This window comes from Taudactylus pleione, unplaced genomic scaffold, assembly GCF_031769625.1.
Source record: "Taudactylus pleione unplaced genomic scaffold, aTauple2 ptg000061l, whole genome shotgun sequence".
Classification (NCBI taxonomy): Eukaryota; Metazoa; Chordata; class Amphibia; order Anura; family Myobatrachidae; genus Taudactylus; species Taudactylus pleione.
The window spans coordinates 12,138,502-12,154,605 of NW_028284463.1; the positions used below are offsets into that span (position 1 = coordinate 12,138,502).

The window sequence follows — 16,104 nt, forward strand, 5'->3', positions numbered from 1 at the left end:
AAACAGCCACTGAGATTGTCTCTCTCTGCATCTAGATTTGCTCTGCGGCTGTCAGCGGTAACCATCGGGACGTATGCGCAGACTTAAAGCATCGGCCACTTGCGTCCGCCATCAACACCGAGTCCACCTTTGAATCAGACCCTGTATGTGCAATATGTGTGTAGTTATGTATTGTATGGCAATATGGGTGTAGTATGTGTGTAGCTGTGTATTATATGTTCAGTCCTGTATGTTTCAGCTGTGTATTATAAGTATGTGTAGGGGTGAGAGCTGTGTATTATATGTGTGTGTAGGTGTGAGAATTGTGTATTATATGTGTGTGTAGGGGTGAGAGCTGTGTATTATATGTGTGTGTAGGGGTGAGAGCTGTGTATTATATGTGTGTGTAGGGGTGAGAGCTGTGTATTATATGTGTGTGTAGGGGTGAGAGCTGTGTATTATATGTGTGTGTAGGGGTGAGAGCTGTGTATTATATGTGTGTGTAGGGGTGAGAGTTGTGTATTATATGTGTGTGTAGGTGTGAGAGCTGTGTATTATATTTGTGTGTAGGGATGAGAGCTGTGTATTATATCTGTGTAGGGGTGAGAGCTGTGTATTATATGTGTGTGTAGGTGTGAGAATTGTGTATTATATGTGTGTGTAGGGGTGAGAGCTGTGTATTATATGTGTGTAGGTGTGAGAGCTGTGTATTATTATATGTGTGTGTAGGTGTGAGAGCTGTGTATTATATCTGTGTAGGAGTGAGAGCTGTGTATTATATGTGTGTGTGTAGGGATGAGAGCTGTGTATTATATGTGTGTAGGGGTGAGAGCTGTGTATTATATGTGTGTGTAGGGATGAGAGCTGTGTATTATATGTGTGTGTAGGTGTGAGAGCTGTGTATTATATTTGTTTGTAGGGGTGAGAGCTGTGTATTATATGTGTGTGTAGGGATGAGATCTGTGTATTATATGTGTATGTAGGGGTGAGAGCTGTGTATTATATGTGTGTGTAGGGGTGAGAGCTGTGTATTATATGTGTGTGAGAGCTGTGTATTATATGTGTGTGTAGGGATGAGAGCTTTGTATTATATGTGTGTGTAGGGATGAGAGTTGTGTATTATATGTGTGTGTAGGGGTGAGAGCCGTGTATTATATTTGTGTAGGGGTGAGAGCCGTGTATTATATTTGTGTGTAGGGGTGAGAGCTGTGTATTATATTTGTGTGTAGGGGTGAGAGCTCTGTATTATATGTGTGTGTAGGGATGAGAGCTGTGTATTATATGTGTGTAGGGATGAGAGCTGTGTATTATATGTGTGTAGGGGTGAGAGTTGTGTATTATATGTGTGTGTAGGGGTGAGAGCTGTGTATTATATATGTATGTAGGGATGAGAGCTGTGTATTATATGTGTGTGTAGGTGTGAGAGTTGTGTGATATATGTGTGTGTAGGTGTGAGAGCTGTGTATTATATGTGTGTGTAGGTGTGAGAGCTGTGTATTATATCTGTGTAGGGATGAGAGCTGTGTATTATATGTGTGTGTAGGGATGAGAGCTGTGTATTATATGTGTGTAGGGGTGAGAGCTGTGTATTATATGTGTGTGTAGGGATGAGAGCTGTGTATTATATGTGTGTGTAGGTGTGAGAGCTGTGTATTATATCTGTGTAGGGATGAGAGCTGTGTATTATATGTGTGTGTAGGGATGAGAGCTGTGTATTATATGTGTGTGTAGGGGTGAGAGCTGTGTATTATATGTGTGTGTAGGTGTGAGAGCTGTGTATTATATGTGTGTGTAGGGATGAGAGCTGTGTATTATATCTGTGTAGGGGTGAGAGCTGTGTATTATATGTGTGTGTAGGGATGAGAGCTGTGTATTATATCTGTGTAGGGGTGAGAGCTGTGTATTATATCTGTGTAGGGGTGAGAGCTGTGTATTATATGTGTGTGTAGGTGTGAGAGCTGTGTATTATATTTGTGTGTAGGGGTGAGAGCTGTGTATTATATTTGTGTGTAGGGGTGAGAGCTGGGTATTATATGTGTGTGTAGGGATGAGAGCTGTGTATTATATGTGTGTAGGGGTGAGAGTTGTGTATTATATGTGTGTGTAGGGGTGAGAGCTGTGTATTATATATGTATGTAGGGATGAGAGCTGTGTATTATATGTGTGTGTAGGGGTGAGAGCTGTGTATTATATGTGTGTGTAGGTGTGAGAGCTGTGTATTATATTTGTGTGTAGGTGTGAGAATTGTGTATTATATGTGTGTAGGGGTGAGAGCTGTGTATTATATGTGTGTGTAGGGATGAGAGCTGTGTATTATATGTGTGTGTAGGTGTGAGAATTGTGTATTATATGTGTGTGTAGGGGTGAGAGCTGTGTATTATATGTGTGTAGGTTTGAGAGTTGTGTATTATATGTGTGTGTAGGTGTGAGAGCTGTGTATTATATGTGTGTAGGTGTGAGAGCTGTGTATTATATGTGTGTGTAGGTATGAGAGCTGTGTATTATATGTGTGTAGGGGTGAGAGCTGTGTATTATATGTGTGTAGGGGTGAGAGCTGTGTATTATGTGTGCAGTGTGTGTGAGAAAGTGGAGCTATGTATAAGTGTAGCTGCGTATTTATGTGCAGTATGTGGGTAGCTGTATATGTGTGTAGCTGTGTATTATGGGCCTGATTCAGACCCACTCGCAAGCGGCTGTCCGCTCGCAAGTGGGTCGATGGTGCGCACTGCGCATGTGCACGACGGCGGGAGCTCCGTCATACGCATGCGCCAGACGCGATGAGCGAAGGACTTTCCTTCGCTCGTTGTGTCTGATCAAAGGGGGCGTGCTGTTGATGTTGATTGACAGCACGCCCCCTTTGGTGGGCGTGCCGGGGGCGTGCCTCCCAGACGGAGGCGTTCCCAAGGGAATGCCTACCGTCCGAAGCCGGCCCACTGACATCACTAGTGATGTCAGTGGGAGTGATTTTGGCTCTGATAGAGCCAAAATCACTCCGGGCCTTGCGGTTGAGAAACTCAACCGCAGGCTCCGGCTCGCAGTGGCGATGGTCGCGATGGTCAAGACCATCGCGGCCATCAACCTGCACGCTCGTATAGGCTGTGGGTGGTGACCCACAGCTATACGAGCGTCCAGGAGGACGCTCCATAATTATGGAGGACGGCCCTCATTCAGAGCGTGCGCTCTGCTCAGAGCATCCGGCTCTGAATGAGGGCCTATATATGCAGTTTGCCGTGTGTAGGTATAGCTGTGTATTGTATGTGCAGTATGTGTGTAGCTGTTTATTATATGTGCAGTGTGTGTATTATATGTGCAGTGTGTGTGTAGTTGTGTATTGTATGTGTGTAGTTGTGTATTGTATGTGTGTAGCTGTGTATTATATGTACAGAGGGCCTGATTCAGACCCGGACGCTAAGAAACGATCGCTCACTGCAAATAGGGGCCGGGTATGCAAATTCCGCGATCGTACTTTGTGGCATAAGGACGCCCTCTATATCTTAGCGAGCGGCGGCAGCGAGCGAACGCTGGTATATAAATACGCCCACTTTCCTTTCTTAACACACGTCATCTCCAGGAAGTGTATGATTAATCGGTAACATCGAGGGCCGTCGGAGCTGCACGCAGCGCTTGAGGTAGCCCCTACCCCAGGTGACGTGTACAATGACACCTCCATGCTAATTATGCACGCCCTTTAAACGCCGTTTTGACGCCCAGATACGCCTGTGTTCACACCACCACTCCCCCGTTCACAAGCACCTTCCCGTTATCACCCACAAATGGCGCTGTCACTCAAGGTACCGCTCAGTCTTTGTGCTATGAGCAGTGACTGGTTCGCCCACTGCGATGCATACTCAGACGGCCAACGCGCGGCGTGCACAAGCCCCGAAGTGAGAAATTCACTCGCTCTGGGGCTCGCTACAAACGGGGCGGCTGCCGATGTTGATCGACAGCTCGCCCCGTATTGTAGGCGGGGAGGGGGGGGGGTTGGCCAAACTGAAGGAACGTCTGCCGTTTGTGGGCGGCCCTACTGACATCACTCGTGATGTCAGTAGTGAGCTTCCTGCTCTATTAGAGCAGGAAGCTCACTGGGGCTTGCAGGAACAAGACCCTACCGGAAGGGGCTCGTCGCAAGCCCGATGGTCGCGACCAGCATCTGGCCGCTCACAAAAGCTGTGGGTTTTCACCCACAGCTTAGCGAGCGGCCAGGAGGCCGGGTTTTAAAAGAAAAGCGGCCGCCCTGATTCAGAGCGAGGGCTCGCTTTTTGCTGAATCAGGCCTAGTGTGTGTAGGAGAGGAGCTGTGTATGATATGTGGAGTATGCATGTAGCTGTGTATTATGTGTACAGTGTGTGTAGGAGAGGAGCTGTGTTTGAAATGTGATGTATGTAGCTGTGTATTATATGTACTGTGTGTGTGTGTAGGAGAGGAGCTGTGTATGTGTGGAGCTGTGTATGGTATGTGCAGTACTGTATGTGTCAGCTGTGTGTTATGTGTGTGTAGGAAAGGAGTTGTGTATGTGTGTAGCTGTGTATGATATGTGTATTATATGTACAGTGTGTATGTAGGAGTGGAGCTGTGTAGGGTATGTGCAGTACTGTATGTGTCAGCTGTGTGTTATGTGTGTGTAGGAGAGGAGCTGTATATGATATGTGGATTATGTATATAGCTGTGTATTTTATATTTACAGTGTGTATGTAGGGGTGGAGCTGTGTATGTGTGGTATGTAGCTGTGTATTATATGTACAGTGTGTATGTAGGAGTGGAGCTGTGTATGGTATGTGCAGTACTGTATGTGTCAGCTATGTCTTATATGTGTATGTAGGAGAGGAGCTGTGTATGATATGTGGAGTATGTATGCAGCTGTGTATTATATGTACAGTGTGTATGTAGGAGTGGAGCTGTGTAGGGTATGTGCAGTACTATATGTGTCAGCTGTGTGTTATGTGTGTGTAGGAGAGGAGCTGTGTATGGTATGTGCAGTACTATATGTGTCAGCTGTGTGTTATATGTGTATGATATGTGCATTATGTATGTAGCTGTGTATTATATGTACAGTGTGTATGTAGGAGTGGAGCTGTGTATGGTATGTGCAGTACTGTATGTGTCAGCTGTGTGTTATATGTGTATGTAGGAGAGGAGCTGTGCATGATATATGGAGTATGTATGTAGCTGTGTATTATATGTACAGTGTGTATGTAGGAGTGGAGCTGTGTAGGGTATGTGCAGTACTGTATGTGTCAGCTGCGTGTTATGTGTGTGTAGGAGAGGAGCTGTGTATGATATGTGGAGTATGTATGCAGCTGTGTATTATATGTACAGTGTGTATGTAGGAGTGGAGCTGTGTAGGGTATGTGCAGTACTATATGTGTCAGCTGTGTGTTATGTGTGTGTAGGAGAGGAGCTGTGTATGGTATGTGCAGTACTGTATGTGTCAGCTGTGTGTTATATGTGTATGTAGGAGAGGAGCTGTGTATGATATGTGGAGTATGTAAGTAGCTGTGTATTATATGTACAGTGTGTATGTAGGAGTGGAGCTGTGTAGGGTATGTGCAGTACTGTATGTGTCAGCTGCGTGTTATGTGTATGTAGGAGAGGAGCTGTGTATGATATGTGGAGTATGTATGCAGCTGTGTATTATATGTACAGTGTGTATGTAGGAGTGGAGCTGTGTAGGGTATGTGCAGTACTATATGTGTCAGCTGTGTGTTATGTGTGTGTAGGAGAGGAGCTGTGTATGGTATGTGCAGTACTATATGTGTCAGCTGTGTGTTATATGTGTATGATATGTGCATTATGTATGTAGCTGTGTATTATATGTACAGTGTGTATGTAGGAGTGGAGCTGTGTATGGTATGTGCAGTACTGTATGTGTCAGCTGTGTGTTATATGTGTATGTAGGAGAGGAGCTGTGTATGATATGTGGAGTATGTATGTAGCTGTGTATTATATGTACAGTGTGTATGTAGGAGTGGAGCTGTGTAGGGTTTGTGCAGTACTGTATGTGTCAGCTGCGTGTTATGTGTGTGTATATGGTATATGTGCATTATGTATGTAGCTGTGTATTATATGTACATTGTGTATGTAGGAGTGAAGCTGTGTATGGTATGTGCAGTACTGTATGTGTCAGCTGTGTGTTATATGTGTATGTAGGGGTGGGGCTGTGTATGATATGTGGAGTATGTATGTAACTGTGTATTATATGTACAGTGTGTATGTAGGAGTGGAGCTGTATAGGGTTTGTGCAGTACTGTATGTGTCAGCTGTGTGTTATATGTGTATGTAGGGGTGGGGCTGTGTATGATATGTGGAGTATGTATGTAACTGTGTATTATATGTACAGTGTGTATGTAGGAGTGGAGCTGTGTAGGGTTTGTGCAGTACTGTATGTGTCAGCTGTGTGTTATGTGTGTATATGTGCATTATGTATGTAGCTGTGTATTATATGTACATTGTGTATGTAGGAGGGAAGCTGTGTATGGTATGTGCAGTACTGTATGTGTCAGCTGTGTGTTATATGTGTATGTAGGGGTGGAGCTGTGTATGATATGTGGAGTATGTATGTAACTGTGTATTATATGTACACTGTGTATGTAGGAGTGGAGCTGTGTATGGTATGTGCAGTACTGTATGTGTCAGCTGTGTGTTATGTGTGTGTAGGGGTGGAGCTGTGTATGTGTGGTATGTGTGTAGGGGTGAGAGCTTGGCTGAGAGAGATCCCTTATATTATTGAAAGCCACTCCTTTCCCCTGTGTACTGGGAGAGAAGGGGAGAGAGAGCTCTGCAGCAGCAGGAGCCTGTCCCCCTCCTATGGGCAGAGACTGGGAGTGGAAGAGCAGGAGGGGGGGCTGTGTGGTGATGCCCCCCCCACCCTCCTCTCCCCTGCAGCCCCTGTCTGGCAGGCCCCGCGCATGCGCCTGAGCTACAGCCCCGGAGTAGAAGTGATGTTGGAGGGTCATTCTCAGACAGTTCTGCAGGGCTGCAATAAATCACCCTGCACATTCCCAGCCCTCCCTCCCTCTGTCTGTCTCCCTCCCTCCCTCTCTCTCTCACACTCACTCTCTCTCTCCTTCCTTCCTTCCTCCCATCAGCTTGCCACCTCTCACTTTGCAGCCTCTTCTCCCTGCTTTCCTAACCCAGAGCCCCCTCCCCCCCCCCTATCCCCTATTCTCACCCTATAAAATTGGGGGTTTGTTATGCTCCCCCTTACCCTAGCCACCCCTGACAGCCAGGAGCACCCTTTATCTCTGCAGATCAGGGAGCCTCTGTGCCAGATGACAGAATACCCCTCTTCCTATTCCTCACCACCCCACTGATACCCCCTGCACAGCAAATACCACTCCTGGATCTGCCAAAAAAAAAAAAAAAAAGACAAAAAAAAGGGGGGGGTCATCGCCTCACCTCAACTGGATCTATAGCAAGAAGACTCCAGACAGGGATCCTGAATTCCAGACTGCTTGCTGTGGGGGGACTGATATTTCAGAAATCCTGGAGGATCAAATCAATAATCAGGAAAAGGATCTATTTTCAGGGTGGAAATCATTTCATTTCCTTTTTATTCTTTTTAACTATTATATTTTTTTTAAGCACCAAAGAAGACAGGATTCCTCTTACCCTCCAAAGACTGCAACCTGCAAGAGGTGAGAATGGGCACGAGGGTTCTGGGGGGCCAGATAAGGGGGGGGGGGGGGGGTGTTAATATTTTTTTTTTTTCCAAGACCTGTTTATTAGCACAGTTATTAGATTTATAGTACACTCCAGTGTAATTGGAGGAACTGGATGAAACATAGAGGATTAGCCCTTCAGGGTCACAGAAAGGTGATATTATACAGAAGGTAGGCTAACCCCTGGGTGCCTCATATTAGTAGTGGGACACTCTGCTCTGCCTATAAGAAGTGTCAACATTATTAGTGTCTCTGTGCAGCATATAATATGTGTGGAGGGGAGACCTGTCACCAGTACACTGGTGGAGGAAGGAGGGGGGGGGGATCTGTCACATCATTATACTGGGGGGAGGGGGACCTTGCCTACCCTGTGGACCCCAGTACAGGTCACTGCCAGGTTCCATGATCGCTATATGTCACTGCACGGAAGCTATATGTCACTATATAGGCATAAAGATGGCCCAAATGATTCCTGATAGACTGAGGATACTAAACAATGTATATAAAGCCTCACATTAATGTAGCAAACCCTGTATGTTCCTTTTAACGCCACATTGTATGGGAACGTCAGTGATTCCCGCACATTACTGTATGGGAGATGGTTATCTATCCTGTGTCTGTAGGTCGGATAAGGTGAGGTATATAGCTTTTACTCTATTGTATCCTATTTTCCCTTATTAAGGTAAGGGCAGGGGACTGTGTGATACACTATAGGGACAGACACAGGCTGCAATTCTGTACTGTTTGTGGTCTATGGATGTTAATTAGAATACATGTGTGTCTCATGGATACGTATGTACATGAGAGGTCCCTGTGTGTCTGTGTATAAGAGCACGGTGGCCGTCAGTAAAATTACTAATCGTACACCCAAATAAATGATAATATCTCCCAGTACACAAAATGCAGCAGTCAGTGAAAAGGAAGGTACTGCAAACATAATAGTGTACAAAACAATATATATGTCTGAGTTGAAGTTCCTTTGCCCTTTATTTTCACTAATGTCCGTTTACATGCATTTTATGAATACGTTACCAATTTGTCTGTAAGACAATTCTGTTAAGCAGTAAACAGTTAGTGAAATACTTCTGTAATTCTTATTGGTCTGAGAGCAGCTTGTCATGATGTCTGTGTATTAGGCCTGCGCCTTGGTGTCTGAGTATTAAGAGGTGGTAAGGGGAGAGGTGTGTTTCTTGATCTCTGTGTATTAAGAAAGGCCTGGTGTCTGTGTATTAGTAGGAGGGGAGAGGTATGTGTCCTGATGTCTGTGTATTAGGAGGAGAGGGCTGTGTCCTGATGTCTGTGTATTAGGAGGAGGGGAGAGGTCTGTGTCCTGATGTCTGTGTATTAGGAGGAGGAGAGAGGTATGTGTCCTTATGTCTGTGTATTAGGAGGAGGGGAGAGGTATGTGTCCTTATGTCTGTGTATTAGGAGGAGGGGAGAGGTATGTGTCCTTATGTCTGTGTATTAGGAGGAGGGGAGAGGTATGTGTCCTTAATTCTGTGTATTAGGAGGAGGGGAGAGGTATGTGTCCTTATGTCTGTGTATTAGGAGGAGGGGAGAGGTATGTGTCCTTATGTCTGTGTATTAGGAGGAGGAGAGAGGTCTGTGTCCTGATGTCTGTGTATTAGGAGGAGGGGAGAGGTCTGTGTCCTGATGTCTGTGTATTAGGAGGAGGGGAGAGGTCTGTGTCCTGATGTCTGTGTATTAGGAGGAGGGGAGAGATATGTGTCCTGATGTCTGTGTATTAGGAGGAGGGGAGAAGTCTGTGTCCCGATGTCTGTGTATTAGGAGGACGGGAGAGGTCTGTGTCCCGATATCTGTGTATTAGGAGGAGGGGAGAGGTCTGTGTCCCGATGTCTGTGTATTAGGAGGAGGGGAGAGGGCTGTGTCCCGATGTCTGTGTATTAGGAGGAGGGGTGAGGCCTGTGTCCCGATGTCTGTGTATTAGGAGGAGGGGAGAGGCCTGTGTCCCGATGTCTGTGTATTAGGAGGAGGGGAGAGGGCTGTGTCCCGATGTCTGTGTATTAGGAGGAGGGGAGAGGCCTGTGTCCCGATGTCTGTGTATTAGGAGGAGGGGAGAGGGCTGTGTCCCGATGTCTGTGTATTAGGAGGAGGGGAGAGGGCTGTGTCCCGATGTCTGTGTATTAGGAGGAGGGTAGAGGTCTGTGTCCTGATGTCTGTATATTAGGAGGACGGGAGAGGTCTGTGTCCTTATGTCTGTGTATTAGGAGGAGGGGAGAGGCCTGTGTCCCGATGTCTGTGTATTAGGAGGAGGGGAGAGGGCTGTGTCCCGATGTCTGTGTATTAGGAAGAGGGGAGAGGCCTGTGTCCCGATGTCTGTGTATTAGGAGGAGGGGAGAGGTCTGTGGGGTCTATTCACCAACACTAAAAACTCGATGGAGGTAATTAGGTTTAGCACTCGCATGGAGTTCTACCTAATTACCGATGGAATCCATCATTCCTCCTCCCCATAAGTATCTATTCTGAAAAGCTGTCATTTTTGTGATGACAGCTTTTCAGGAAATAGATACTTTTCCCTCTCTGCTCTGACTTACCACAGCTGTAATCATTTCTGTGCATACGCCGTTACGTGCACAAGCGCAGCGCATGCACTGATTACAGCTGCGGTAATTCTGTGTCTGTCCGCCATCCACCCCCCCCCCCCCCCACTTACCTGGCCGCCTGGACCCCGACAGGCTGCAGCCGCGGACCCCGACCTCCCGCCCAGCTTGCTGAAGATTTTTTTATTTATTTTTTAAACTTTATTTTCATTTCTTTATTTTTTACTTTATCGTGTTCTGCCGGGAGAACACAGTCAGAGCAGGAGCCGGAGGAGGGACCAGGGAGTGACAGAGCGAGCCGGGGGAGGACCTACCCAGCTGAAAGAAGGTAAGTGTAACCCGCTATATGCCACCTGAAAGTGGCGTATAGTAACACCAGGGCCATAACTAGGGTAGTGCGGCCCGAGCTGTGGCACAGGGCACCGCAGGGCGGGGGGCGCAGTTTGGGCCTGCCAATTTTCTGTTTATTATCATTCTGATTTGTAACTTCCTCTTATTTCATCCCCAGCATCTTCTGGCCTCCCCTATCTCTTCTCTGGCCATTCCCCTTGAGGTCATTACCCTTTTTTGGGTGCGTTATATCCTTATTTAAAAAATAGGGGGGCGCCAATGCTCTTTTTGGTACAGGGCACCAAAAAGTCTAGTTACGGCTCTGGGTAATACCATCAAATTCCGAATGTACATAATTTTACCTTAACCAGGAGATATCAGTGATATATCTTGTGTTAAGTGTGTTAATGAATACTAAAAAAAACGGTAATTAAGGAAAATGTCCTTAAAACCGTTATTTTAGTGTTGATGAATAGGCCCGTCTCCTGATGTCTGTATTAGGAGGAGAGATCTGCTTCCTGATGTCTGTGTATTAGGAGGAGGGGAGAGGTCTGTGTATTAGGAGGAGGGGAGATTTCTGTGTCCTGATGTCTGTGTATTAGGAGGAGGGGAGAGGTCTGTGTATTAGGAGGAGGGGAGATTTCTGTGTCCTGATGTCTGTGTATTAGGAGGAAGGGAGAGGTCTGTGTATTAGGAGGAGGGGAGTTGTCTGTGTCCTGATGTCTGTGTATTAGTGGGAGGGGAGAGATCTGTGCCTTGATGTCTGTGTATTAGGATGAGAAATATGTGTCCTGATGTCTGTGTATTAGGATGAGAGATATGTGTCCTGATGTCTGTGTATTAGGAGGAGGGGAGAGATCTGTGTCCTGCTGTCTGTGTATTAGGAGGAGAGATCTGTTTCCTGATGTCTGTGTATTAGGAAGAAGGAAAATAACTGTATCCTGATGTCTGTGTATTAGGAAGAGGGAAAATAACTATCCTGATGTCTGTGTATTAGGAGGAGGGGAGAGGTCTGTGTCCTGCTGTCTGTGTATTAGGAGGAGGGGAGAGGTATGTGTCCTGCTGTCTGTGTATTAGGAGGAGGGGAGAGGTATGTGTCCTGATGTCTGTGTATTAGGAGGAGGGGAGAAGTCTGTGTCCTGATGTCTGTGTATTAGGAGGAGGGGAGAGGTCTGTGGGCCTGATTCAGACCCGCTTGCGAGCGCTATGCGCTCGCAAGCGGGTCGATTGTTAGGCAGTGCGCATGCAAGTCCCGGAGCGAGCGCAAAAAGCACTCGCTCCGGCGCTCGCATCCAAAAGGGGCGGCTGTCGGTGTTGATTGACAGCTCGCCCCGTTTGGAAGGCAGGGCGGGAGGGTGGCTGGGCAAACGGAGGCGTTCCTGCAGGAACACCTGCAGTTTGTGGGCGGCCCTACTGACATCACTTGTGATGTCAGAAGGTTGACTTCCAGTCTATTAGAGCAGGAAGTCCACTGGGGCTTGTGGAAACGAGACCCTACCGCAAGGGTCTTGTCGCAAGCCCGATGGTCGCGATGGTCTTGACCATCGCGACCATAAGCTGTGGGTGGTAACCCACAGCTATGCGAGCGACCAAGAGGCCACAACTAAAAAACAAGCGCCCGCCCTGATTCAGAGCGAGCGCTCGCTTTTTGCAAGCGCCTCTGAATCAGGGCCTGTGTCGTGATGCCTGTGTATTAGGAGGAGAGATCTGTTTCTTGATATCTGTGTATTAGGAGGATGGGAGAGGGCTGTGTCCTGATGTCTGTGTATTAGGAGGACGAGGGAGGTTTGTGTCCTGATGTCTGTGTATTAGAAGGACGGGGGAGGTTTGTGTCCTGATGTCTGTGTATTAGGAGGACGGGGGAGGTTTGTGTACTGATGTCTGTGTATTAGGAGGACGGGGGAGGTCTGTGTCCTGATGTCTGTGTATTAGGAGGACGGGGGAGGTCTGTATCCTGATGTCTGTGTATTAGACGGACGGGAGTTGTCTGTGTCCTGATGTCTGTGTATTAGGAGGAGGGGAGAGGTCTGTGTCCTGATGTCTGTGTATTAGGAGGAGGGGAGAGATCTGTGTCCTGATGTCTGTGTATTAGGAGGACGGGGGAGGTCTGTGTCCTGATGTCTGTGTATTAGACGGACGGGAGTTGTCTGTGTCCTGATGTCTGTGTATTAGGAGGAGGGGAGAGGTCTGTGTCATGATGTCTGTGTATTAGGAGGAGGGGAGAGATCTGTGTCCTGATGTCTGTGTATTAGGAGGAGGGGAGAGGTATGTGTCCTGATGTCTGTGTATTAGGAGGAGGGGAGAGATCTGTGTCCTGATGTCTGTGTATTAGGAGGAGGGGAGAGGTATGTGTCCTGATGTCTGTGTATTAGGAGGAGGGGAGAGATCTGTGTCCTGATGTCTGTGTATTAGGAGGAGGGTAGAGGTCTGTGTCCTGATGTCTGTATATTAGGAGGACGGGAGAGGTCTGTGTCCTGATGTCTGTGTATTAGGAGGAGGGGAGTTGTCTGTGTCCTGATGTCTGTGTATTAGGAGGAGGGGAGAGGTCTGTGTCCTGATGTCTGTGTATTAGGAGGAGGGGAGAGAACTGTGTGCTGACGTCTGTTTATTAGGAGGAGGGGAGAGGTCTGTGCCCTGATGTCTGTGTATTAGGAGGAGGGGAGAGGTCTCTGCCATGATGTCTGTGTATTAGGAGGAGGGGAGAGGTCTGTGTCCTGATGTCTGTGTATTAGGAGGAGGGTAGAGGTCTGTGTCCTGATGTCTGTATATTAGGAGGACGGGAGAGGTCTGTGTCCTTATGTCTGTGTATTAGGAGGAGGGGAGAGGTCTGTGTCCTGATGTCTGTGTATTAGGAGGAGGGGAGAGGTCTGTGTCCTGATGTCTGTGTATTAGGGGGAGGGGAGCGGGCTGTGTCCTGATGTCTGTGTATGAGGGGGAGGGGAGAGGGCTGTGTCCTGATGTCTGTGTATTAGGAGGAGGGGAGAGGGTTGAGTCCTGATGTCTATGTATTAGGGGGAGGGGAGAGGTCTGTGTCCTGATGTCTGTGTATTAGGGGGAGGGGTGAGTATGTTTCTAGGGGGAGGAGGTTAGGGATCTTCTAGGAACTGCCGTAGTAATCAATGCAGAATTGACATCTGGCTCCTGATTGGGTTAATGCCCTTTATCCAATCAGGAGCATCTGAGTCAGTGCTGTTTCATTCATTCATCCTCCGCTTTGACTCCCCAGCAGTGGTGGAGGAAACTGTCCAGAAATCCCCACTGTGAGTGATTACTAGGAACAGGTACATCGAGGATCCAGGGGCCAATGACCCACTCTGATGTAGTTGTCTGCATTAATAATGAACCATTGTGGCAAATCCCCCTTGATGGTGAACAAAGACTTTAAATATGTTTTTTAAAAATGGGTTGGGTATGGGATGGCGGAGCTTGGGATCCCATGCGGTCCTTCCCCGCGGCCTCCGTGCCCTCCCATAGACCTTCCTGTCACTGACAGTAATAAAACAAGCTGATACCTGGTAACAAGACGTCAGTCCGAAATTTTCCAGTGACTACAAAATATTGCCACTGGGGTTCAGCATATTATGTCAACGGTCAGCATGTCCACATTTGTGTTGACAGCATAATGTTGATAAGGTCACCATGTCGACATGGTGACAATTTTGAAAAGCAATTTTAAAGCTAACCTACCAGTGACTCTAAAGCCGCGTATCCACTACGCGATGTTACTGAGCGATTGCACGATTAACGATGTCGTAATCGTGCAGTCGCTCAGTAATCGTGCACAAATCGGGCACTATTATGCCGGAAACGACCGGCGATGTGCGCTCCTGCTGGTCGTTTCCGACATCAATTATCTACTGAGCATGCCGGTCAATCTGCCAATAACGACAGGTTGCCCATGTTCAGAGATGATTGATGTGCCTACACTGGCACTGCAGGGGGAAGGGGAACGATGGTACGGTTACGATGTCGTAGTCGTGCCGGTATCTGCTAGTGGATACGCGGCTTAACCATTACATGTCTGTTGTCAACATCATCCCTATACCAATAACCAACTTTTTTTCCATGTCGTCATTTGGCAAATGTCAACATTTTATCAGTGTCGACATCATAACATACAACATTCTGGTGTCGACCTTGTGAATGTCAAAATGGTGACTAAGGGGTCTATGTACTAAGCCTTGGATAGAGATAAACTGGAGAGAGATAAAGGACCAACCAATCAGCTCCTAACAGGTGAGTACACATTTTGCCGAATTCAATACAGTGCGCTGTTTGGGCGGCTAAAGGATTTCTTCGCGCACCCCCCCAGGGGATGCGAGGAGAAATCCGACAAAAGTGCCGGGGCGCGCAGCTGTTTGCCGGCTTAGCGCGGCGCTAATAGCCGCCCGTCTGGCACTTTAGACAGAGAATGCCGGTTACCGCGCCTTAACACCCAGGTAAAGTCGCGAGAACCGGCATTCTCAGACTTAACCCATTCCCGACAAGGCAAACAGCGCGGTGCGTTGAATAGATGCTGGAGCTCCCTCCCGCGGCTATTCATCATCGCACTGAATTGAATTCGGCCCATTAAGCGACGCCTGATGGTGCCGATGAATTACATATTGGGCGTTACACACTGCACAACCTGGTGGCCGCCCACCCAATATATATCATTCACTGGCACCATTGAACTTGCTGGCTTTGGCAGCTGGGTCGCTCTGTCGTCCCTGCATGCAAGGACGATGGAACGCGTCCCATGTCGGGCAGCGGGGGCGCACATAGTGGGTACGCACTAGACGATGTGCACGATATGTCGGCCTGACCCACGGGATTGGACAACATATCATCTAGTGTGTGCCTTGCTTTAGGAGCTGATTGGTTGGTACTTTATCTCCGTCCACTTTGTCTCCTCTCTCTCCAAGGCTTAGTACATAGACCCCTGTATTCAGTTCTAACTGACTGTAATAATACAAAAGCCTGAGTGTGCTGCCCTTAGGTGGCACACCGATTTTAAGGTAGGACACAGCTGTGATAGATACCAGAAATTGTGACAGTGTGAGAGAGGGTCCTATGTACATTGCCTGGGACATGCTTCTTTGGATGTGCAGAGTCCTGTGTTCTGGGTGAACTAGGCTCCATGAATGGCAGCTGTGGATTTGCAATGTATATGGTGTATACTATATTTGTGTGCATAGGGGGTCATTCAGACCCGCTCGCGAGCGGCAGTACGCTCGCAAGCGGGTCGATGTTCCCCACTGCGCATGACCCGGGGAGCGACGGGCTTTCCATCGCTCCGGGTCTCGCACCAAAGGGGGCGTGCTGTCGATGTTGATTGACAGCACGCCCCCTTTGGTGGGCGTGCCGGGGGCGTGCCTGCCAGACGGAGGCGTTCCCATGGGAACGCCTACTGTCTGAAGCCGGCCCCACTGACATCACTAGTGATGTCAGTGGGAGTGATTTTGGCTCTGATAGAGCCAAAATCACTCCAGGGCTTGTGGCAGGGAGACCCTACCGCAGGGTCTCCATCGCAAATCCGATGGTCGCGATGGTCAAGAACATCGCAACCATCTTTTTGGCCGCTCGCATATGCTGTG

The 16,104-nt window shown here is 47.8% G+C and overlaps 1 protein-coding gene across 1 annotated transcript in view; it reads left to right on the top strand.

Annotated features, from left to right (window-relative positions):
* Positions 1-7,012: 7,012 nt before the first annotated feature.
* GLIS2 (GLIS family zinc finger 2) overlaps positions 7,013-16,104 on the top strand; it is a 59,370-nt gene continuing 50,278 nt past the window's right edge. The window contains exon 1 of the mRNA XM_088464730.1: positions 7,013-7,613. The gene's annotated coding sequence lies outside the window, so the exon portion shown is untranslated. The remainder of the gene's footprint in view (positions 7,614-16,104) is intronic.